Below are 27,731 nucleotides of genomic sequence, written 5' to 3' on the forward strand. Positions count from 1 at the left end.
TGTTTTTGGTGAGTATTTAAACGCCGTTTAAGTTAATTACTTAACAGGAATTTAGTTTTCATAATATGTTAATATTGAAAGCGGAGATTTTAATAAAATGTTAACTGAATTAATTTCTTCACAACTTACATAACACGATAACACTTCACAGGTTTATAGTTTCGCACTACATTTAGAAATATACTGAAATAAAAGCATTCTTAAACAAAGTATTTTAAGAAACCGGCAAGGATTTTATTACCTTACTAGCCGATTTTATTACCTTACTAGCAGTACCCGTGCGCTCCGCTGCACCTGTTAGAAATAAATATAAAGTAATTACATAATTAAAATAGGACGTTTGATCCAGGGAACATTCGTGTTTGTTAGAAGGATAAATCGTTTAATATGTTACTTAATTGAAATTGTATTTAAATAATTAAATTGCTATCATTTTGGTCCAGAGAGCACTCATTTGGTGCAATGACAATTCCTTTAACATGTTTCTTATTTGTTATTACACGCAACTATAGTTTAATGAAGATTGACATATCATTTAGATTTAATGTGTATACTTTACTTGCTATATGGTTCCATTGAATTATGGTAATAACTTAATTTTAACCCTTGTTTTCTACGTCTTCAGTAAATGGCGCTTGGCCCACCATGGTTCTGAAACCTTCAAATAACTTAAATACTGATACAGCATAAAGAGTGATACGTAATTATATTTATTTCTTTCGAAAATATAAGAATTCACGATCTCCTATGTACCATTGCCATGGAATGAATAAATGTGTTTTTTCTTCTTACTTAAAAATTTTATATTTTGCACATGGGAATTACTGCAGGAACAACAACGCTACAATCTGAGGCGGCGGTGAAAACATATTGTATTGTTATTTTAAATGTCTATCAGACCTACCAAATTTTGCGTAGAATAAAACTTATCGGAAATCATTTTTAAAGAAACTTTTGTTATGTAACATTTTTCACAAAAAGGCAATAATAAGCGAGATATTTCGATTTAATTCAGGCCCCGTTAAATGAAGTATTTTGAATGCCATATAGCCTAAAATCTAAATTACAACGAACTTAATTTATATTTCAATTTTCATCGAAATCCGTTCAGCCATTATCGCGTGAAAAGGTAACAAACATCCAGACAGACAGACATACAAACAAAAATGTCAAAAAAGCGATTATTATATTATATTATATTATATTATATTATATTATATTATATTATATTATATTATATTATATCATATTATATAAAAAGTGCGTTGATAACGGATGTACTCCGATAAGAAAGTTTTTAATTTGTTGTGGGGGCTCTTGAATATCAGAAGCAACAACTTTTACAACAGCGCAACATAATCTGCTTGGCTCATTACCCAATTTTTTTTGCATTGCATTTATTGCATATATAGTCTTTTTTATGTATTTTAACACGATTCGATTGATCATAGTTAAAATTTGAATTATAAAATAATGGATTGCTAAGCTAACGTATTATTACTGCATACTAAATCAATACACTCTCGTTGTTCGTTAATTCTCTGAGATTAAAATGAGTGTGTACATAAATATTATTTTAAGAAATACAGAAAACGAATTTACAAAAAAGCCTATCAAATTTTCTGTGCATAGGAAGCTATTTTAATCTTACCTGTCCTCGATTTACTAAGAAGTTACTGTAATAACATTATAGCAATATGTCCATCTAGAGAAACTACACTTTCCAATGGTGAAATAATAATTAATTATACAAATCGGTTAATTTAGCTTCCGATATTATTTCATACAAACACAGAAACATTGTCTGTAGGCTAAGTTTAATAGCTTTCGATTGTTGCTGTCCAAGGCCCCTTTTTCGATTGTTGTTGTCCAAGGCCCCTTATAGACGAAGTCATTTGTTATTTCATTGCACCGTCTTAGATGGCGTTATTTTGAGTTTAAAACTCATTTATCTCATTAAATATCAGTCCTATCAAAATTTTGTAAAGAATAAAACTTATCGGAAATCATTTTTAAAGAAACGTTTGTTATGTAACATTTTTCACAAAAATCAATAATAAGCGAGATATTTCGATTTATTTAATTCAGGCCCCCTTATAACCCCCCTTTTAAATAAAGTATTTTGAATGCCATATAGCCTAAAATCTAAGTTACAACGAACTTAATTTATATTCCAATTTTCATATAAATCGGTTCAGCCATTATCGCGTGAAAAGGTAACAAACATACAGACATACAAACAAAAATGTCAAAAATGCGATTTTCGGTTTCAGGGTGGTTAATTATATATGTTAGGACCAATTATTTTTGGAAAATCGAAAATTACCAGAAAAATTTCGGCTACAGATTTATTATTAGTGTAGATTTTTGCATTCTTTCCTCTAAGAAACTTATTCCGACAAAGGGGGAGGACAGACAAGAGTTGCGAGGTAAGGGAATGAGATAGGCCCAATGAATGGGGTTGTATACAGCTACCCAAGCATTAAAAAACGAAAGCGGTAAACTGTGTCTGGCACCTTTTAGAAGCTGAAATGGACGGGAGGAGATGAAAATTGCGCGCGTATGTAGTTCTTATGGGATATAGTGCCTGGCTTAGATCCATGCTGCAAAAACACTGGTTACAACGTGGTTGGCGGCAATGATAATATTGGCGGTAGAATTTGCAAGCACAAGCGTAACTTGTTTCTCTCCGGTTTTGCGCGGAAAATATGAATTCTCCTTTTTTCTCTTGCGTTCTGGTAGTGCCATGCCACGATGGCACTGCCTCTAAAGCCGCCCCTGAACTGAGTGCACTTTACTCCCCTATTAAGGAATTATTGCTTCAAACGAATTTCAGTATAATTCTACTCGTCGACTTATTGCTATAGCTACACAATGTGGTGAAAAGAAATGAAACTTAAATAATGACAAAAAAACTGTATAGAACTATGTTATTAGAACTGTTTTGTTCAAAATAGTAATTGATAAGTATCGAAGATTTTTTCAGGAAAAGAAACATGAGTGTTGCTCATTTGTCTCCTGGTAAAACCGTTGAAATACTGAAACCGATGCTGAAATAGCCTTTTTCACTACTAAATCCTTTCCCATTCAATTTGAGTTGATAGTGCTGAACTTGGTAGTTCAATTCGAGTTATTACAACAACAATAACACCCAACTTTCCCAAATAATGTCCTCCGAGTCGAGCGAGCCGTATTTCAATAGACTTATCAAAGAGCCAATTGGTTAATCTTCTAAATTGAGACGACTCATCCTGCCAGTTTTTTTTCGTAATTTTCCTAAGGCGCTAAAACAAATGTCGGGACGAGCCCTAAAAAATGGGCGGCGAACCTACATCCCCCTCCCCACAAAAATTTCGGCATTTTTCAAAATTAAAACCTTCGAAACAGGAGCCTTGCATTTCGTATAGTGCCCTCGAAACATTCTCGAGTTATGGACTTTGCATCCTTGCCTCTTTATATGGTAGCTATTAGGTTAAATCTATTTTTGGCTTTCCTCTTCAAAATTCTCTAGAGGTCCTTCAGTGGAACTGCGAAACGTGGAGTGAGACAAGTGGCCAACAGGCTGGAGCTCACATATTGAGTTTTCCTTAGTACCAAACTCCCTTGCAAGGATGCGTACCTTTTAATGTTTCTCCTATTCATTCATTCGTTCGTTCTTTCGTTCGTTCGTTCGTTCATTCGTTCATTCGTTCATTCGTTCATTCGTTCATTCCTTCATTCATTCATTCATTCATTCATTCATTCATTCATTCATTCATTCATTCATTCATTCATTCACGTACCGCGTGAAGAACCACGAGACGCGAAGTTCTTATAATTCTGTTTCCAGAATTAACCTACGCTAGAGTTGGCAGAAAAACCTTTCATGTCAAAACGATACAATTTTTCTCTTCTTGTAGATCGAAAATTGACGTTTCACGACAAAAGCTTTTGCAAGGAACAACTTATACGTACTTATACATGAATAAGGATATAGGCTAGCCATTTTGAGCACTAACTAATAAAGTGCTACACCATACTCTAAATTACTTAATAAAATATAAATTAGAGATCGTTTTAAATTCTAAAGATAAGTTGACTTGTTTGAAAACTCGTTATCAATTAAATTTGTAAAATTGTAGGCCTATTGTTTAAGTATAGTTTTCACACGATATAAGGAGAATACAGACAAAGCTTGAAGATGAATAATTTTGATAAACTATGATAATTTCGAGCGCGCTGATAACTGTACGATTAATATGATTAAAGCATCGATTTTTCATGTTGTAGCGCAAGTATAAATTATTCTAAATCTAAGACAGAATTTGTGATGAACAAAGATAATCTTGATGACAGGATTTTTTAAAAATTCTCTAATTTTGGGTCTATCATTCATTATCACATCTTCATAATTTATTGCTACCCGAAATACCGATACAGGAAATACTTTAAAACAGTTAAAGTTCGCAAGCTCAAGACGAATAACCAATGAAAATACTTGGAATTGATATTATCATCTCTTGGAATCAGGCATGACACATGGTGATCCAATAGTGGTGATAAGGGAGACAGGACTCGCACTAATTCAACATCAGAGTTGCTGTAGTCTTGCTTGTATTTTATTGACAGCATGTCTCTGTGGTCTCAAAAGATGTTCTCCCAGAATAATCTGCAGACATGTCTGCAATTGGTAGAGCAAAAAATAAAAAAATAACACAAGGCCGGTGTTTTTGTCTGATGCCCTCACAATGAGGAATAGAGTTAGTTTATACATTGTAAACCTACGTACGACCAGCTATAAGACTGAAGAAATCATCATGATATCTCTGTACTGGTTGGATGATCATTCACCTCTGCTGAAGCACGTGTACGTGATGCCAACTGTCTACTAATTAGTCTTAGTCCTCTTTTGGCTGTGACGCCTAGGATTATTTTTTAAAAAGTCAGGTACGGACACGTAATTTTACTAAACAGTGTACAGTCTCTTAAAAATCCACTTTCCTTGGCAAGAACTCAACCCGAGAACTTCAGATCCAGTGCCAACATGGTAACCACTGGGTCACGGTGACTAATATTAATCGTCATCGTTATGAATACGGTTTAGGCATATTTGGTATATTACTATGATGCACCGAAGTACATGTGGAGTTTCAGTGCAGTAATTCTGCGTTTTCCTATGGTGAAGAATCGGTAGAACGGAGAAATTCTCTCCGGCACCGGGAATCGAGCCCGGGTTTCCAGCTTTACGTGCTGGTGCTTGTCACACCGAATTTAAGTTCCGATACAGGATTGAATTCCTTTCCCTCAACTTCGTTCCCTACTAATCACATTTCAACTAAAATAAGGTAGAAGTAATAAAAGGGGCTCATATGAAAATAAACGTAAAGAAAACTAAAGACATGAGATTAAATAGTAAAAAGACAGATAAAGTTATAATAAATAATAATACCATTGATACTGTTAAAGAATTTAAATATTTGGGTAGTATAATTGACAAGGATGGTGGAGCCTTTGAGGATGTAAAAAACAGAATAAAAAAATGCAAATAGTGCATTTGTCCAGTTGTACCCAATATGGAAATATTATATTATATCTAGATCTACAAAAATTAAAATCTTTAATAGTAATGTGAAATCAGTCTTATTATATGGCTGTGAGACATGGAAAATAAGTAAAATTATACAAAATAAACTGCAAACATTTGTTAATAGATGTTTACGAAGAATCTTAAAAATTAGATGGCCAGATATAATCACAAACTCAGAACTGTGGAAGATAACAAATGAGAAAGAAATCACAATAGAAATTAAAAGACGAAAGTGGAATTGAATAAGGCACACAATCAGGAAAGAAGCTGGAGCAGTAGAAATAATGGCTTTGGATTGAAACCCCAGGGTAGTAGAACAAGAGGAAGGCCAAAAAATACAGGGAAGAGAACAGTTTTGGAGGAAATTGCTATGGAGGGGAAAACATGGGGCGAAGTGGAGAAGTTGGCTACAAATAGGGTCCGATGAGGCACTTTGTGAATGCCCTATGCTCCTCATGAGGAGATAACAGGAGTTTGATTGATTTACTAAACGCACATGTGAAGCAGAAGGCTCCAAGATAGAATTGAAGCCCGGGGTTTTTAACAAAACTTCCTAGCGGCTATATGGCAACATAAAAAGTGCTACAATATTTTTTTTCGCTCTGATTTGGAAATATGTTAAGTGAACTTCCTTCCGCAACGCGCCCAAGAAACTGGAAGTTGGAATTCCTCTTATCTTCTCGTGAAGCGAACACCTTACATCACGAAAGGAAACTGTCGATGTCATCTGATTGCATACAATTCGCGGTGGTGAGATGTGTGGGCGTAGTACCAGAACAGTCCAGCGGAACTGACCCGGTTCCTCGTTCAATTTGACGTCAAGTGGCGGAGGCGGCAGGCTCGCCCGCGCCAGTGCTTAGTCTTCTTGTGGCAATCGCAGAGTGAACACGTGAAGCTGGATCTGTTGAGTGACGGTGAGTTGTTTACATGATATGACCTCGAGATTCTCGGAAAGAGCGAGTTAAACTTTTCGATGAAATGGGTTTTAATAATAATCAGTTACTTCTGTTTAATGCGGCTTCCAAATCTACTTGTCTTCAGAATCTTATCTTGAGTTAGGAATCAGTTTATATGATTATTAAAGATCCAGCTTAATTATAAATAAGAAAGAAAACTCCAACTTTTCATCTCAAATTTAAATATGTCCTATCTTCTGTTGTTGTACAGTACAAAGTATTGCTTAATCTAAAATTCGTGAAGATTGGCAATAAGCTTTGGCTCAAATTTCATATTTTGTCAGTCTTTAGTATTAGTCTGTAGTTATTTTCTGCCAGCCACATAATTCGTAACTAAAGACAGTTTTATTGTATTTGGTTGCACGTTGACATATATGATGCTGTAAGTTTGTTTATGTTACTTTCTGTTGGGTTTGTTTTGTTTGGGTAAGGTTATGTTATAATAGCTTAGATTAGAAGGGAAAACGAATAAAAGCAGTCTTACAATGGAAAATAGTATTTTAGATTTTTGTAGTGAATTAATTTTGCAATGAATATTGATGTATTTGTGAACGTACACATATTTTTAATTTTATTAATATAATACAATATTAGTGAACAAATTATATTACCTAGGCGAAGCAAAGTAGACATGCTAGGAAAGACACAATATGAGATGACACAAACCAGGAAAGAGAATAAAATTGCAAGATAAATCAAGACTAAAGAACCTCTACATTCGTCGATGTAGAGTAGCGACATCATAGTTACAGAAATTTTCTCAGTCTTGAAAGTAACGCTAAACCACTGGTAGTAGGCCTATTTAGTATTTGTTTCTTGTTGTTTAGTCAACTGTCGAAGACAGGTCTGAACCTTACATGTGATACCAACAAGGAACCACTTATGAGGCAGCTAGGCCAGGAGATGATGTTGTAGGGTGGCCAGTTCCTTTCCCGCTCCTTTGCATACATCGCCGATTAGCTATATATTACACTAATCAGACTTCAGATGCATACAAACAATAGTTCTTCCTCTGACACATGTCGTCAAGTGATATGTGCTGCCTGATAATAGATGTACATATCAGAAGCTACATATTATAATATAAAATAAATACATATTACAGACGCAGCGCACATACGTTTTAGCAAGCTCGTGTTCGGGGACGGTTCCTATAAATACTTACTTATCTGTAATAAAGTTGGGGGATACGTTAAATATTGCTACTCTCCAAATTATTTAGGAAGCTATATCTATTTATTATCTATAACACGACTATTACTTGTCGCTCATCCTACAAAGTTTAAGGAACATGTTATTGCTTTCCTAACATAGTAAACTTATTTTATGCGGCAAAATATAATTTTATTTTTGCACAATTTTTTGTCGTAACATCTACTTCAGTTTGTTTTTATTCTCCCAGAGGTATTTTCAAAGTTATTTATATTACCACGATCTATCGATATATTTTGTTTCAGATTTCTGCGTCTAACAAATTGTATCTCGTATAGTTTCGAAACTATTGGAAATGTACTTCTCACTTTACCGCTATGCAGAGCCAGGACACGGCCAAAGGTCGAAATTAGACAGTATTCCAAACAGTCACAAGAGATAAAATCATTCAACACACGGGCGGGTAAATATAAGACCGATGTGTTGGTATCGATAATAAGTTGAGGTAAATGAAGTAACTGCGTCACGTGATTTGATTGTAATATCACAGTCTAGTATATACAGTCACGAAGCTTGAGTTGTGAGGGTGTTAGGAACAACAAACTGTGCCGGTACTATTTCGCATTGTCTGTAATGAGGCGATATTAGCGATCCTAGTGGTTAGCAACTATCTATAGGATGCATGTTTACTAGCCTACGTATTGAGCTTCGTGGCTGTATATACTAGACTGTGGTAATGTATCACGGTATGCTTTATTTATTAAATTGTGACTAATTAAGTTAGCCTTGTTTTAACAGCATGAGCGACAATCTTTTTCCTCTCTGATCATTTTTTTATTTTCTCATTAAATAATTATAGATGAAGTTTTATGATTTTACCAAAATATAAAAAAAATAAAAAAGAAAGATTAAACATTTTTACGCAAGTGCAAGTTCCAGTATCTTTTATGTCGGAAAAGCGATTCTTGACTGCAGTTTTTTGGACTTTGTTAAACTTCGTTATATAGGCTTCAAATGAATTCAAATTAGGGCAAGAACCTACATTCTGGATGACTCGACTCATCGTTGCCCGACTGTTACAGCGTTAAATTTAAAAGCTTGGTTAACAGATAACTCTGTATGCAAAACATCCCCCCCCAAATCTATATTTTTCCCCTCTCACTCTCAGTGGTGGCTGATTGACTGAGGCAAGTGAGGCCGGGCCTCAGTCACTTGGCTTAACTGAAATCAAATTTTGTTTTTATGTAATGTAGGCCTATTAGTTATTTGAATGAAGCATATATCGCTGTAGAAGCATTTGAAAACTTTGTGATGTAGATAGACCTGTTTTGCAGTAAAATTTGTTTCTGAGGCCAGGATCGCTCGTGCCGGGTCTAGCTTGTCATGTATATAGACCTGTTTTGCAGTAAAATTTGTTCCTGAGGCCAGGATCGCTGGTGCCGGGTCTGGCTTGTGATGTATATAGACCTGTTTTGCAGTAAAATTTGTTCATGAGGCCAGGATCGCTCGTGCCGGGTCTGCTTCTGGATTTTCGTTTGTCTTCGCGGGCTTTTGATGTTGCGCTTAAAACGTTGTAACTGAGGCACAATTCGTCTGGCCTGGTCAGGTTTCACTCCTCTCAACCATGGGCCGGTCTCAAGGGTAGAGTGGGATGGGAATAGGGTGACTTGTCTTCCTAAATAGGCCATAAATAACAAACATTCCAGCTCTTTGGCAGGCAGAGACCCACACTATTCTCTCATCTTATGTCTTAGTTTATGACTTAAGCGAGAGTGTTGTACTATTGTACTTCGTGTAGTGAATCTGGGCCAATGTTGTTATGTATTTCGGGAAAATATAAACAGAAACAAATGCCAGAAATAATGCTGGTGTAGTTAATTCATTGTTAGAGTGTCCTTTTTCGAGAAGAAATAATATTGAAAGAAAGGAAGTTTTAAATAAAGAGAGAGCCGACCGAGATACCTACGACATCGCTGACAATTTTTCTGACAGATAATCTTAAAACGCGAGTGTCTATTGCATCCTGGTATGGGCAACATAAATGGTTAAGGGGTAATGTGGTGCAAAATAAACTTCTCTGTTGGCCTTGTTTGTTGCTGTCAAAGGAAAAAAAAAAAAACTAAAAAGAAAAGAAAGAAAGGGAAATTTCAACACATAATATGAGTTGCTTCATCGCACTGAAACAATCACTGAAACTCGCAGCATAACAGCTTATTTGGTGAGTGAAATTATTATTTTTCATTACTAGTAATAATAATAATAATAATAATAATAATAATAATAATAATAATAATAATACAGTAATAATGATATTAATAATATAACAACAATAATAATTAATATCATAAATAAACATTTTCTATCGGAGGCACTTAAACTAGTTGCATCTGGCCTCACCGAGGATTTGGATCACCGGCCGCTACTGCTCACTCTTTTTTCCTGTCAACTCTGCTGAATATTACACACACAGGCCTGTTAACGAAATTTTAAACATATTATTTAAGGCGGTAGGATTGTAACCAGTGACACTGTCTATACTCCGAAACAGTGGTGCAACATTAAATTGCAGAGCCACAAAAGGAGTTGAAAAATGAGAATGAAATCTTCCCACGAGTTTCTTAAATGACGCCACAGTCGGCATAGGTGGGTAAAGGCAATGTTGAGGATCTGTAACATAACATTACTACTACTAATTTAAGCAAAGCAACCTTAAGTCACAAAAACAAACGAAACCGAACCTAACTTGAACAAAAATCACTGAACTAGCTAAAGAAAACCAGCTAAACTAAAACTATTCTGAAAAAAGTATGTATGTATGTATGTATGTATGTATGTATGTATGTATGTATGTATGTATGTATGTATGTATGTATGTATGTATGTATGTATGTTTGTTCGAAAGATAACATTAGGCGAAAACGTAATACGGCGAACGCCAGTAGGGGGAACTTATCCCCACCCACATGAAATGTGCATTCGACACAACACTAGCCTATCACGTAGAGTGTGTGGTGAGCTTGTAGGGGAAAAGTGGAAAGGGGTCGTGGGCGGAGCTTAGCGTTCGCCGTATTACGTTTTTACCTAACATTAAAATCGTATAAAACTGCGATTAAAAAACTCATCTTCTGATTATTTAACGACGCTGTATCAAGTACGAGTTTATCTAGCGGCACTGGAATTGGTGAGTTCTGTTGTTCCTGCGCTCATTTGGTTGCGGTGGCGAACAAGTCCTGCTTCCGTGAATTTTTTTCTTAACATGTCCGAAAATGTTTTGTGAAATACGCAATTAACTTACAACAGTTAATCAGTTATTACAGAAATGTGATTTCTTATTGTAGTTATGTCACTTGAACTCTGCAACAGTCGACTTCGAACATAAAGAACGTGAGCGGAAACAAGTAAAAATTAATAAAAACTTAAGGTTAAGTGTAGAAGCGGATTATCTTCTATAACACAACGAGTGCTGATAGTTTCTCGAAAATTTAACTGAGCTTAACGATTGTATGTTGTCATGATATTTTTTCGAGAACGAAGGTCGAGGAAAAATTATCTTATGATAACATACATGAGTTTAGAAGCTCAATGAAATTATCGCGGAGAAAATATCAAGCACAAATTGTATTCAGTGAGATAATTCCGATGCGAGAAAGATGCCACTTTGATTGGAATTTTTATAATATAATCATGATGTTCATGTTCATAGCAGTGACTTACCTCTTTCATCTACGTAAAAACACACAAATTTTATTATCTTAATCGCAAGGAGAACAACGTGGATATCTGAAATTTAATTTATTTAAAAATAACTGAACATTTCAAGTTATACCAACATAATGAACCGCCATTAATCAATAGCAGAATGCATGTTTTCTTTACAGTAATTGAATGAGCCGGAGATGATAGGAATAAAAGAAATGAATTATAGAAGAAAACTAAACATTTGAGGTTATATACATATGCATGAGTTTTTAACATTAAGCTTAAGGTTATAGGCCTAATCATTTTATTAACTCTTTTTCCATCAACTCTTATTTGTAATAATTAATGGTACAATTGTTATGTTATATTTAATAACTGTTCCATGTTGAGAGCTAGATGTTAGCTTTTAATTGCTGAACGTAGGGTGAACAAATGAACGTAATAGAAAAGAAATTAACGGTTATTAATTTTAGAGCACTATGCTACGTACTCTCAGTATAATCAGATTCTCATAGGTCAATCGAGAGTCAGTGAGCTGGTTGATTGATTGTATGGCGCTCGCTTGGAATTATCACATAATATCACCCAATAACTCGTGCATCTCTTCCTGCCCCAATGCTTAAAATATAAGTTTGCGCCTATCATAGTAAGTTGGTATCCTGGAGAGATAATACTGAGAATTTGTCACAGACTACCTTGCATTCGCCTTACAGTTGACAAAAACCTCTGTAAATACCCTACCCTGTAATTAGCCCAAACGGGAATCGAACCCATGCCTACGCGCAGCTTTAGACCTGAAAATCAGTTCCATACTCCTGAACTATATCGGCCACGCATATTTTTGTTATAATTGCGTTAAGGTTTTTATTTTCGACATGCAATACATTCGTGGGGTCTCATGCTTGCATGTCGTGTGTGGATATTGTTCAAGGCAGACTCTTATGAAAACACATATTTAAAAATGATTTTATTCCCCATAGTCATAATAAAATAGCTCACTTTTTTCCCTCTCCAAACGACTTCTAAGTAACTTGGACCTTAAAACCCAAAACTTACTAGATGTAGTCACAAAGTAACGAAGTTGGCAGTACTATGCAGTCAGATTCCCTCGCTTCTTCTATGCAATACGTGTTACTACTGTTATAGCCACTTGACCGCAAACATTGCCTATTATTTAAATAATGACTTCCTTCTATTGTAGCAGGCCATAATTGCTTGTAGCAACGGGACAGAATGGGACCCATTGACCGATAAGACAAAACAATACAAACAAACATGAATTAGCCACAATATTATGTTGCGGACTCTTTGCTTATCTAATTTATGTATTTTCATTTGCAGAGATCATTCAGTGTCAATGACACAAATGGTAGTTTGAAAGATATAGCTGAAATGTGAATTTTGTACGAGCCAAAAAAGCATATATTATCTCGAGTGGAAGTATTTAACATAATATGAAGCGTGTGTCGAGTTTACTAACTTCCATGAATGGATTAAATCCATTTATGTACTAGGGCAATACAACATTTTATCCAATATGGTTTAAAAGATCGTTCTAATAAATATTATGCTCGTAATAGAACATAACGGATGGTGAATAAAACTGGAACATACTGAAATATTAGCTCTCCTAAATTATTATGCGACGAAACGTTTTTACAGTTTTTTGTAGAGAAAAAAATTCTCCGTCCTTTCATACCATTAAAATTAATATTTTGCCTCTGGATAATGTTATAAATATAAAAAATATTAATACTCGTACATAGAATTTTCCACTGAAACTGAATTGATTGTTAATACATATTAATCATAGTTGGGCGGCCGGTAGCTCACTTGGCTATTAACAGGAAGGTTGGGGTTCGATCCCGGGTGGTGATGGGATTTTCTCGTTGCCAAACTTCCAGGACGGCCCCAGGGTTCACTCAGCCTCCTATCAACTTGAGTACCGGGTCCTTCCCGGTGTGAAAAACCTTCTTTCTCTTGTATAATAATTATTAGGGGAACTAATATATATACACATTTCAGCATTGAAATCTCTATAATGCTTACACCACTTCACCACTCTATATAAAGTTATCCATGTTACTATTGCTAGGAATAAAAAAAAATTGGCATATTCACTCGTTTCTAGCAAAAGTAACATGAATATAACGAATAACTTTGTATATTAAATATAAACGTAGCAACCGTTTATTTTATTAGAATGTGTTGGATAAAATTATATTTTCTACAGTTTGGCGCGTATGTATAGAGGATGTAAACGATATAAGCTCTCAGAAAGAACTTGTGATAGAGCATAATTTACTTAACAAAAAAGTCTTATGAAATTTTTCCGTAACTTTTACGGTTTCCCTAGAAAGAAAAAGTTATTTGTGAGTCTAATGTTTTTGGAAATTATAGTAGACAGTCATTATTTACTTCGATCCGCCACGTACATTGCAATTGTGGTGATATTCTTGTTTACAAATCAGGGTACTCTGTTGTCTCCATTGTGGTGATGTTAGCGTGTGTGGACGGAAGGTCATTTACTCGAACAGTAAATATTAGACTACTAATCAATCCTAAAAACATTATATTTTATAAATTAAAAACAAAAATAGAATAAAAAAACAAAATTTCACTACTCATCATGTTTAGTAGACCGAGATGTACAGTCTATATAATTTTGACAGTTTATAACGTTTACACCCTGTATAGTATTACAGTCTGAGGCGCACTGATTTAAAGGTTTGTTGAAGTAACGGGCGTAAGCTCTAGTCCTTCTCAGGTCATTGCTGTTGTGTCGCCAGTACGATGGTCTTGTTCTGACCTGTTCGGTCTGTAATGAAGTGCTATCTTTCATTGTCCTAGCCTAGATTTTGGATAATGAAGGATAACACTTCGAAACTAGTCTGCCAGGTAATTTCCTAAAAAAGTTAACGCAGTAAAGCATTTGTAAAGTTAATCAATATGTTAATTTAACTGATGCCTTATAAAATCAACTGAAACTGTTTTTACGCAAATTGGATTTACAGTTTTTTTTAACCTGTCCCGGTTAGTTCTGAAGGGAAGAAGATGGGAATGTGAAATGCAACGTTTTAAAATTGCTACATTAGTGTGCAGGTATTCGTAAAGTTTATAATCACGGAGACTTAGAGCTTAGGTAAGATACACAATCAGATCTCCACAAGAAAGGGAATAAGTTGGCCGTGAAAGAAAAATCTTACCCATAAAAAAATACATCCATAAAATACTGACACCAAATTAAGAGGAATATGAACTATAAACGAAACTTTTATAAAAAAAAAACTAAACAATTTGACACTGTATTGTATTGTATTTATTAACATTCCATGGTATTCGTACATTGCTTCACAACTAGAATATGGAACAAGTCAAAAAACTTAATACTACTATAAACTCTTAATTTATAGTCACATTCTAGTTGAAATATATACAGAAGAGGTTTACAATATAGTCTACTAGTACAGCACAAAGTTTTAGTATCAATTTCATGAAGCGTTGTTGAATGTCATGAATTCATCTACAGAATAGAAGGCGTGAGAAATTAGGTACTTCTTTAATTTGGCCTTCAGTAATCTTATGTTTTGAGTTTCATTTTTTACATCGATAGGGAGGCTATTAAACATTTTTACTCCATATAACGACTCCTTTTTGATAGCACGATAGACTTGTCGATGGAGTATGAAAGTCATTTTTTGACGCGTATTTATGCTATGAACTGTTGAATTAGTTACAAAGTTTTCACGATTACGTACGAGGAAGATTATTAATAAAAAAAATATGACAAGGCATGGTCATTATTTGTAGTTTTTTTAAATAGTCCTGCATGATTTCCTAGATTTGGCACCTACTATTATTCTAATTACTCTTTTTTGTAGTAGGAATATACTGTTACTATGTGTGGAATTTCCCCAGAATTTTATTCCAAAACTCATTACCGAGTGGAAGTATGCAAAGTATATTGTTTTTAAGGTATTGATATTTACTAGACTATCTTTTGCATAGATCTAATAGCAAAACAAGCTGAATTTAGTTTGGGGATAATTTATTTAATATGACTTTTTCAATTTAACACATCGATTTTTAATTTGGTTGTTGCACTTTTCAACAGCGAATATTCTTTGACATTCGAGGTTGTTGTTTAGTCAACTCATGAAGAAACTAAGCCAGGAGATAATATGGTAGTTTATTTCCACCCCTGTTATATACATCACTGACTAGTAACGTAATAATAATAATAATAATAATAAAGTTAAGGCATTTATTTAACAACGTCCACTGCTGTGGAGTAATAGCATGCCTGACCGTGAAATGAGTCGACCCGGGTTCAAATTCTGGTTGAGAGAAGTTACCTTTTTGAGGTTTTCTTCCGCGGTTTTCTCTCAACCCATTAAGAGCAATAATGCTGGGTAACTTTCGGCGGTGGACCCTGGGCTCATTTCGCTGGCATTATCACCTTCATCTCACTCAGACGCTAGATAACCATCGCAGTTGATAAAGCGTCGTAAAATAAACAATTAAAATTATTTAATAACACTTTGAAATTACATCAGTTACTTGTAGGCAATGAGATAGTGTAACAGAAAAATAAGTGCTCGGAGAAAATCTTTTATACCGTATCCAGTACAAATGTTACAGGATCTACCTGGAAATGAATCACATGTGAAGAAGGCGTCTGAACTAACGTAAGATTAACACCCTGATCGCTCTTGGAATCCCCAGTCGTGTATTGTGTTATCACTTATCACGGTCTTACCCGATTACATTTCTGACATATGATTTCTCAGAGAGTTAGTCCATGGAATTTCCCGAGGTCCATGCAATTCGTGACGATGAGACCGTGTACGCGAAGGTCGCTCTTACGTCATCTGTATCTGCGGACGGATGTTACCTAGTTACAGTTGGCTCGCATGTTCCCGTAATGGGTGTTCATTTCAAGAGACAGAATGTGATTTTTTTATGTTTCTGTCGGGAAACCAAGTTAATCATTTTTAGATTGCTGGTTTCTCTGCGTCCAAATTCCGGGGCTGATTTCCAAATGTGGAGGTTGCGAACAAAATCGATCATTTCCAAAACAGTATTTTTTTTTTTTTCAGGAAGTGGAAAAAACTGTTTCGAGCCTTCACTTTACTACAAAGTAAACGACAGTTTCATGTGTCGTGCGTGTTACGTGATTTTAGTCATTTTCTGTGCATTTGATAGTTAAACATATTTTGGAAATGTCCGATATTGTTTGGAAATATGAGGAATATGTTCACTTTTGTTCGAAAAAAAAAACTGACATTATAACAGTAAAACATACACTGTAAGATCGCGGTATCAGTCCTGGGTGGTGGCGGAATTTTCTTGTCAAAACTTCCATAATGGCCCCGAGGTGCACTCAGCCTTTTGTCAAATTGAGTATAGCCCGACAGCAAACAACCGGTTCTACTGGAGTGGGGATTAAGTCATTTGTCATTAAATTCTTGAAGGGTAAGTTTCTGCTCCTGTGAAGTACGGTTTACTCTATATAGTGTAATATAGTATTGTTTGTATTCGTACTACATTAACGTATTTCAAGTTAATCTGTCACGCCTCTCATTATCATTCAGTGTGCGTGAAAGTATGACATCATGCAATAAGCAGAAACGGAAGCGCTATGTGTAGTCTGTTGTCACTATACCGTTCTTTCTCGGGAGTAAAAGGGGTCGGAGCGTGATGCGGACCACACCACTTCATTCTGTAGAGTGATAACAGACTAAACATAGTGCTTCCGTCCCTGCTTTTCGCATGATGTCATACTTCACGCCCACTGACTGATAACGAGAGGAATGACAGAGAGGTAGGCTATTTTATACTTTAAGACTGACCTGAAATACACTTAGTACGAATACAACAATGCTATGTTACACTATCTAGAGTAAACCGTACTTCACAGGAGCAGAACTTTTTTTTCTCTGAAAAGGACTCGCAGGCAAGTACCGCAGCCTTAGGCTTATTGTGCAACTTCTTATACTGGAATAATCGTTAAAGTCCATTAGGATCGCTCTTCGAGCGCATGATTCACTGCATGGTGTCATCGCCTCGATTCAGCCACAGCATCCAGTTCTGACTGGAGATCTGATTCTCCGTCTGCCTGTGATGTTATTCTGCAACCTCCTCAGATCGATGGCATCTGTTCGCAATTCGTGTGCCTGAATCTGCTGCATCCTTAACCAGAAGAACATGTCGCAGTCGATTCCATGACTCATCAAGGCGCCATCTGTCCGTAGGAGCTACACTCCCCCGGTCACCAACAGTCCGTTTAAAAGTCCCTGAGGCTTCGCTGGGTTTATGTGCAGCTTCCGCAGACAGATGCCGCCTATAAGCACGTCCTCCAGGTCGACCTGTAACTATTAAGACGATTAATGGAAATGATACTAATGAAGGCGAAATGAGTCCGAGGTCCAACGCCGAAAGTTACCCAGCAATTCTGCTTCGAGTGGTTGAGGAAAAATCTCAGAAAACCCTCAACCAGTATTTGAACTCGCGCCCGCTCGTTTCACGGCTAAGAAAGCTAACGGTACTCCTCAGCAGTGGACTCTGAGTAGAATCTTACTCTTCAAGAGTTTCATGACAAATGACTTAATCCCCTCTCTAGTATAACCAGCAGGAGCACTTGGTTTCTGTGCTGTAGTACTGAGATCCTAAAAGTAAAGTTGTTTAGTCAACTGTCCGAAGACAGGTCTTTACCTCACAAGTGATACAAACATGGTACCACTTATGAGGCAACTACGCCAAGAGATAATGGGGTAGGGTGGCCAGTTCAAAAGTAAAGTAAGGGATACTTTTTTAAAATCACGTTTTATAAATTTTTATGGAAGTTACTACACCAGAAAAAAGAAGGAATTGATATTTATCTCTGTATGTTCATATGTATGGAATTTGTTGTTTAATTGAAAATGTTTTTATGGCAGTAAAGACCACGGAAATGTCCTATATTTCGTTTCGTAATGTCTGACAAGGGACGTAAACTTGCCGGCAAAGGAGGAGAGAACCAATGGCAGAGTTCTTATTCCACTCTTATCTTGAAGTTGGGCGGAGGTAGAACGCTTCAGATCGCCAACTTCAAGATAAGCGTGGAATGAGACCTCTGCCATTGGTTCAATAGCGATTATTGCCTCTAAGACATTCTGGAACGAAGAATAATTATGAAGCAGGAAACAAAGGATACTGTAGAAAGGCGTTCACAATAGTACTTCGGTGTAAACAAGCGGACGACGGGAGAGCTTAGAAATGAGTTTAACTAAGATTTGTACTTTCTCACTTTGGCCTACCACTCACGTATTTCGAACAATACAGTTCTATAATCATGTTGGGAATGATATTACTATTTAGGCGTATAATTTTTCTCGAATTATTATTCATAATATATAAAGAATGTAATAATTTCATTTGTACCCATAAATAATAGGCTGAACTTTTGTTTACTGGATTACACATAAAATAAATTCTTCATGAACCCAAAAGCAAGACATTTATTTCATTTGGTTTGGGTTGTAATTCCCTTTCGTCTTCATTGAGGGTTGTGAACACTAGCCAGTTCACAGGTAGTGTGACTTAATGATCACGTTACCTGTAAGATACAAGGTCGCTTGAGATAGCACAGGACAAATACTGTATATGGGGCACATACCTAGTTCCTATGGGAGGGAGATAAGCTTCTATTTTCCTTCCGGGAATTGAACCCTAGTCCACGGGAACCACAGTAGAGGATATTATTTAAATAACGTGAATTTGATTGTGGATTGTTATATCCATTACGAATGGAATTCAATAATTTTTCTTCCTTCGATACAAGTGCTTAAGTGTCTTGCTCAATTTTCGAATAACAGTGTAAAATTTGAATGACTTAACAAACCGGTATGAAAAAAGTTAAGGGGAAAAATATTTCCTGAGTGTCACGTTCTAGCAAGCAGTTTTGGAGCTTATTGAAATAACTGCGTAAACTTCAAGCCCAGGGAATATTTTTATTATTCCGATATAAAGAGTTTCACTGAAGGAGCAATTAATTCGGAAGGGGTAGAGTGACCAGACGTCCTCTTTTGCCCTGACATGTCCTCCTTTTTAGGCCTCTGTTCGGGGTCCGGGCGAATTTAAAAAAAAATCAAGAAATGTTCTCCTTTCCGTAACGTGTATGCTTGATATTTTGAAATTATCTGATTTGACGCCTTTTTCAAGTAATTTGCGTAATTTTTCGTAACTCTCTTTGCTCCTCCTTGTTATGGTCGTTGCTAACAGGTAGCTAGTAAATCGAGCGATCGAGGTGCGAATATAAATCTAAATAGATATTTTCTGTTCTCTTTAATAATTATAGTTCCCTTGACTGTAAAATCAATATTATTAAATTTTTTTCGTAATTATTTTGTAATAAAATAGATATTGGCATACTTTTAAGTATGATATAAGCCTAAACCTGTGCTGTAAATATTTTATAATAAAATAGATATTGACGTGATTTAAAGTATAATATAGGCCCTAGCCTAAATCTAAGTACATATTTTCGTCTTCTTTTTTCGAACAATGTCCTCCTTTTTTAAGCTTTGTGTCTTCTTTTTAATCGATGTGAATCTGGTAACCCTAGGAAGGGGAAATATATTAAAAGATGACTAACGTAAGAGAACACAGGAGAGGGGAGACTCGTCGTTAAGGAAACACATCACCATTCTACAAGGCACACCTTGGACGTTTCAAGTTCAAACCGCACCTCACAGTCAGTCGCCAAATCGCAGCGCCAACTCTTTCAGTCATAGACTACAGTAATTTAGCCACAAGGTCAGTATTGAGAGAGAGAGAGAGAGAGAGAGAGGGGTGGGTGGGGGAATGTGGGCTTCGCAATATTTGGAGTCAATATTAGCAGGATAGAAAACAATAGCGCCTTCTGCAAGATATTAGAGAACGTGATAATCATATGGTCTTCCTTGGTCTCTCCAAGAAATTCAGTTCTGTGCTCTACGTGAATAGATGGAATCCTCTGGTACTGCTACTCACAAGTACTCTCTTACTTGCAGATACAAATAAATGGATGGATGGATGGATATTACAACCATAATTTGATGTAATTTTTACAGCGTCGCCGTACTAGATCGTATAGAAATATTTCAAGGATTTAACTTAAAGGATAAGACGTACAGTGTATTGCCTCTGATTCAAATTCTGGCTGATATGTACAGTTTCCCTGGAAAAGGATGAGACGATTGAATATTCCTAAGTCTCAGATGTAAGACACTGCGCATGATCGGAGACCAGAGCACCGATACACAAGATAACGAATATTGAGTTACTTAAATTCAGGCTGTTTGGTTTGTTACTAGCATCGTTCCGAAATTCAATTGAAAAACTGCAAAAAATATGATAATATTACGTAAATAAAAGATAAATATATACATAAATCGTGTAGTTAAATCGACAATGGACCTTCATGACTAGATCGACACTCCGCACAGAAAGGAAAGCTTTCATGTCGTTTCCATAGCTCAGACGGTAAGACTTCTGCGTGTTGTGTAGAAGAGTGCGAGTTCGATTCTTAGTCTACACAACAATTTTTTTTTGTCTAAATAACGTTGAAATAGCTAAGTCACGTTGAAATATAGTTTTACAAAGTCCTGAGATTAAGTATTAATGATCGCAAACAATACAAAATTACAAGTTATAATATTATAAACGTTAATCTAATGAATGCATTTATACACACACATATATACAATGTAAATGCATATATATTAAAAACTAACAATTAAAATGAAATTAAAAAAATATATAATAATAGACAAACTTTTACAAAGGTTTAGAGTCCTTAGGCTATGTCATTTGTTGAGTAATTATTACAATAATTTATTAATAGCTTTCCCATATGTGTAAGAAATGCACTCGCAAAAAACAATTTTTGTTAAAAGTATAGCTTTGGATTATTTCATTCTCAACCCTGCAGTTAATTTTAACTATTTTATCTACGTGTTTGCATTCAATTTTATTCATGTTATGATTGAATGTATAAGCACTGTTGCAGTTATTGACTAATTACATATATTAATAATAATTATTAAATACATCTGTTAAGTAACCAATTGCAGTATCTTTTGCAAAATCTTGAATGTTTAAGTTGTCAATAATATTTCTGTACTATATACTATGATACGTTAAAAGAATTTGCAATAGATTTGGGATCCTCTACTTTATAATCATTGGTTTTAATGAAAAAATATTTTCTTTCTTAGGATATCTACAAGTTTAAATTTAATAATATTACGAATAGGTTTAATTGCATTATCTGAATTTTGTACTTTTCTACTCAAATATATTCTATTTCCCTCTTTCATAATTTTTGATAAATTACACTGTACTTCTTGCAGTATTTAAGAACATGAAGATCATTACATTGCAACTCATTACATATAGATTCTTCTTTTTAATACATGAGATTTTGAAGTCCCTGCGTTATCTACATGTTTTAACTTTTGAATTTTTTCACAACATTGAGTGGAGAACATCCACTGAAGTGATTATGAAATTAAGTGAAAAATTCAATATATTTACTCTTAATATCAGTAGTACCAGTATCATATATGTTTTTCCAAGATTCATTTTGTACACATAAATGTAAATAATCACTAGATACAGCAATTACGATCCTTTCTTAGTTTTTAAATTAATATTTTGAAATTGTTCAGTGACATTGGAAACACATAGGATTTGTTTATCATGATCAGACAAGCCATTGATTATAGGTTCTGTCGAATAGGAATTCAGTCTAATTCTGTGTACAAAACGTTTATCAATGGCTGTGTTACTTCAGCTTGTATGCTATGGGAAAATGACCCTACGAATAAGGTTTCCAGTTTCAAGGAGTGAATTTAATTTACTTTTACGGAAAAGTTCCGAGAGATAATCTATGTTTATGTCACTACAGATCACAAATTCCATATGAGATTTCTAAAGTCTTTTCTTTACAAATTCAATGTTGGCTATAAATATTAATAAATAATGTAAGAAATATGAATGATTGTAGTTATAAGTCTGATTTACATTATAAAAAGCAAGAAGTTACATTCCTCGGCAAGATTCGAACTTTCGATGTTTGGTTTTGTCGTCCAACGCACAACCACGGACCTATTCAATGCTTATGTTAATAACATACAATTTAGCTGTAGCAATGTGGTGTCATAACTTGGGGTTTGTTTATTTAATGTAATTAGATTTAATTTGATTAGTTTCGCAACAATTGGACTTCCTGTTATATTCCTGTTATTTAGATATTTAATTTAGGGTTGATTTATTAACTCTTACTATGCAAGATGCCTCTTATTTCAATAATTCTATATCATGTTAAATAGTCATTTTCTACACTAAAGTATTATCGTCATCTCTCATTTCTCATCGTAATGGCGAACCGACGTGACATGAGACAGCGAGTTATGGCTCTAGTTGAGGCTGGATATGGGGCTAGATCTGCTGGCCGTTTGGTCGGTGTTCCTGGAAGTACAGCCGCGAGATGGGTTCATCGTTACCAAAATTTTGGTCGAAAATCGCCCTATTCCTGGGCGTCCGCGGATTTCTTCATTGGAAGAGGATGCTCTTTTATTCGAGACAGTTCGACAGGACCCCTTTCTGACTGCTAACGAAATAAGAGCAGCATCTAACTTTCCCGGCTCTTCACAGACTGTGATCAGCAGGTTGAGGAACCACGGTATTAGGAGTCGGAGGGCTGCGCAAATGGAAATATTGGGGGAAGCACAAGCTGTCGACCGTCTTGCCTTCGCTACCAATCGAGTGGATTTCGATTGGAGAAATGTAATTTTCTCCGACGAAACAACCATCTCGAGTGATTACGAAGGTCCTGTCCGTGTCTATCGTGAGGATGGTCTCCGACATGATCAGCGCTATGTGCACCGACGTGAAAGATCGGGGCGCTTTAGCATATCGTGTTGGGGGTGGATGTCTTACGATGGACCTGGCGTTATAGAACGCATCGATGGCCGGTTTAATGCGGAAACTTACGAGCACATTCTGGAAAATATATTCCTTCCCTCCGCCCGAGAACGTTTTCCCGAAGGAACATTGCTGTTCCAGCAGGATAACCATCCCGTGCACTATGCTGCAAGCATTCAAAGATGGTTTCAAAGGAGACCCGAGATCGAAATCATTAATTGGCCTCCGAAAGTCACCTGATTTGAATGTCATCGAAAATTTATGGGCGGAATTGAAAAAGAGAAGGATAGCCACCTATGCCCACCGACGCCCTCGAAATCGAGACGAATTGTGGGATCAAGTTGTTGACACCTGGGAAGATCTCGCCGGGGATCAGAACTTATTCCACAATCTCGTGACATCCATGCCGGATCGACTTAGAGCTGTAATAGAAGCTGATGGCATGTGGACAAGATTTTAAGTTAACAGGTCTCTTTTTGTTTCTTATGATTTTTGTTTGAGGAAGAATACTTTTAACTTCCAAGTAAGATTTAATTTTTTTACGAGGTTCAGCCCACTTGTAAGACCCAGAAATTGGGCATAAATTATTCCATATTTTTCGACAAATTAGACAGTCGAGGAGCTCTGAACAAATTAATTACACCTCAATAAAAAAAAAGTTTTACCTGGGATGGAACACGAGACGTTTCGGTTATACAATGGAACCGGCACGCTACTATATGAGCTACCGAGACAAGACAGTGATAGCAGCAGTCCAGAATGTAGATCCCTTAGCAGGCATTTGCCATTCGGTACAGTGAAGCAATGATATTTTGTGACTCGAGCTATGTTGTGAAATCCTGGCCTTAAATGGCAGTCTTCTTCGTGATCCTTATTCTGGTCCTTGTCCTTGTTGTGGTCCTTGTAACAATTCTTGTACTATCTGTCATGTTATGTATCCCTACGTCGATATCGAGTGAACCGCGCTGTAGAACTTTAACTTCCGACGACCAAGAATCGTCTCATTCTTTTTCAGGGTAACTGTACATCTATTATCAGCCAGTATATCTCACGTGACGAAATGTGTCAGAGGAAGAACAATTGTTTGTATACATCTGAAGTCTGATTAGTGTAATATATAGCTAGTCGGTGATGTATGCAATGAAGGAGGGAAAGAAACTGGCCGCTCTACCCCATTATCTCCTGGCCTAGTTGCCTCACAAGAGCAGGTCTTTCACTGCAAACCCATTATTGTCCAATCTTCTCCATTTTCCGCCTCCATCTTAGTCTCCACATAGATTCATATATCGTAATGTCGTTTATCATCTATCTTCTTCTGCTTCGAACTTTCCTCCCCTTCACCATTCCTTCCAGTGTATCCTTCAGTAATCAGTTTCTACTTGACCAGTGATCCAGCCATTTTTTCCTCTTTCTATGTAATAATGACTAAATAAAGAACTTGCACTTTAAACTTTGTCTCGCACATTAAAATATTCATTATAAAGTTATAAAAATTGCATGAAGTTACAGTTGAATTTTTTTATGCATTTGAAGCTTAAACACTGTATATGTATAAACATTTTTCTGTTCTTTTACGTGCAAGTCTTCATTAGCCGAAAAAGAAAAATTGATTCGTTCCACTTCGTTCATGGAGTTCTTTATTAGTGATTCACGATACTTTGTTAAAGGTTGTATGCTCTCGGAATTACAATCATTTCGAACTGTCAAAAGTAAGGCACACTGTGGAACTCCCTTAGGGCTCTTCATAAAATTCATGCTAAATTTAGGTGTTGACGTTTTAGGGCAGAGGTTCTCAAACTATGCGTCTTGGGCGTCGCGGCTATAAGGAAAAACTAAAACTTACAATGTATAGCGAAACACAACATGCAAATTTTCAATACGTGTAGATATTCATTTTATAACATTTTTCTTACCTCTGATTGAAGTTCTGGTTGATGACATGTATATCTATTATCAGGCAGTACATCTCACTTGACGATGTGTGTCGGAGGAAGAACAATTGTTTGATACATCTTATGTCTCATCAGAATATGTTACTAGTCAGTGATGTATGCAATAGAGGGGGAAAGGAACTCCCTACCCTACCTTATTATCTCCTGGCTTAGTTGCTTAATGAGTGATGTCTCATTGGTGTCACTTAAGAGTTTCAAACCTGTCTCCGGACAGTTGATTAAACAACAATACTTTTCTCCAGTAACAGAGGAGCATATCTGTGCTAATCTGTTAGTGGAGGTTCACCATCAACTCTCACTACTGCTGAGAGGAACAGTTAATAGGCCTAGACCGTGATGGGAATGTAACGGTGAAGCAGTGCGCAGTCTCGCCCGATCTCGTACTACGTGATGACGTCACGCGGGAAGCATTGCGAACTCTCTCGCAGCTTGCTAGGTTAGCTCAACTCCGTAAGGTTTTGGAAGTGGAGTAGGTTAATTGATTATGAATACCAAGAAATCAGAACCAAATATGGCATTTTATATTACTTGTTATTAATTAAATATACTAACTTTTATTAATTCTGTATGTTTTAAAACATAAAACAATTTTAAGCACAAGAGGTGGATACAGTCACCCCATTCGGAATTTAAAATAACAACACGGGTCGAAAAAAAAATCTGAATCTAAATTTAAAAAATAATAAACAAGTTCACCAAAATTCAGATGTAACAATTCTTCAGTTCGTGTACAATAGACCTACATATTATAATTATTTAACAGTAAATAATTGAATTATTGAAACAGCAGTATAATTTGTGAGCTAAAAATAACTATAAAGCTACTTACTAAAATTAAATTTACATTACACATTCAGTTTATGACATATGGGCCGGTTTCACCAACTTCCTCACTAAGGTGTTTTAATGATTTTTTAATTTATTTACTGGTTCATTAAATCATTTTTATATCTCACCAACCATCTTTAGCCTAACGAACCAATAAAACTATCATGAAATTTAGTGATAGAAATTTCCGAATTTTAAATTTTTAATGGTTCATTAGTTGCAATATAAAATGGCGGAACGTTTTGACGCAGAATTGTTAGGCCTATATCGAGAACTGCTCGAAAATTAAGTCAGATGAAAATAATGTTAACCATTTAAGTAACGATCATTTTGAAAATTTGAATGACACAAAAATTCACGAAAGATACCGCAACACGAACATCGTGGTACTCAAAATTTTAGAAGAAATTGATCATAGGTTAGAACAGGCCTGCAGAACTGTAGCTCTTGAGAGCGACTGGTATACTCCCCTTTCTTACCGTACCCACCTTTTCTACCAGCGCGGTCATGACGTTCTAGTTACGCTCGGCTGCATTAACATTCATTCGCGGCGGCAGGTATACAATACGCTATCAAGAATTACAAATGAACAGATAATAAAATTTTTAGAAACATACCTTTAGAAAATAAGAGAGAAATGAATGAGGGAAATAAATAAATTAAAAGACATGTAAAATAAATGTTAAAATGTATGTGTGCATATAATATAAAAAGGTCTCCCTGTGTATAGCTTATATCGTCCTATTACTAGTAAAGCCGATTAAATCCACTTTTTGTGTAAAATAGGTTAAGTACAGTCCCCGACATGTCTTTCCGTGCTCTGTATTTTACTAAAATGAAATAAGTCCGAAATGCTGGTTGCAGGTAACAAACCATTTACTTTATTTGAAGAATTTATTATGATTTTTCGTGCATTAATAAAGTTTTAATTCCTGTTTTTACAAAACTTGTATTACTGGTCTTAACTGGTTTTACTAGTAATATGACGATAAATAATTGTACGTTGGTAAGTGATAGATAGCTATATGACGGGATTTCAATGCTGTCATTGAACATTGTAACGCACTCCAGCCAAATAAATAAATAAACAGACAGACAGACAGATAGATAAAACAGTACATACATAAGTAAATAAGTAGGCCTAAATAAGTAAGTTAATAAGAAAATAAGTAAACAAATAATACGCGTACTGCAGTTTAAAGAGAACTGGAACATGGCAAAATCTAAACCCGTGAAGGAATACTACTTCCAGAGGAAATGGGAATATGATTAGTTTGTTGTTGAAGACGAAAGAATTGCTTGTTTACTGTGTCCCATCAAATTTATTTCCACTCGTCATTTCAATATTAAACTACATTTCAACAAAGTCCATATTAAGAATTATAGAATGCACAAACTTTCGGGTAAGTTCATTATTAAAAACTGTATATTGATTATTTATTTATATACTGTAAAATTAAGGACGTCACTCGTTGTGTTCATTTTGAATTGAAATTAATAGTGACTTTCAAGGTTCATTACTTAAAAGCTATAAATTTATGTTTCCGTCGGTGATGATAGGAGGAGAGTTTTCGAAAATCTAAAACAGGTTAGGTGCAAAGAAATCTCAAAGAAACTACCAACAGGAAA

General features: G+C 35.6%; 1 protein-coding gene across 1 annotated transcript in view; it reads left to right on the forward strand.

Moving 5' to 3' along the window:
* Positions 1 to 6,384: 6,384 nt before the first annotated feature.
* Positions 6,385 to 27,731, forward strand: part of LOC138694454 (inverted formin-2-like) — a 225,762-nt gene continuing 204,415 nt past the window's right edge. Inside the window, exon 1 of the mRNA XM_069818180.1 lies at positions 6,385 to 6,480. The gene's annotated coding sequence lies outside the window, so the exon portion shown is untranslated. The remainder of the gene's footprint in view (positions 6,481 to 27,731) is intronic.

This window comes from Periplaneta americana, chromosome 2, assembly GCF_040183065.1.
Source record: "Periplaneta americana isolate PAMFEO1 chromosome 2, P.americana_PAMFEO1_priV1, whole genome shotgun sequence".
Classification (NCBI taxonomy): Eukaryota; Metazoa; Arthropoda; class Insecta; order Blattodea; family Blattidae; genus Periplaneta; species Periplaneta americana.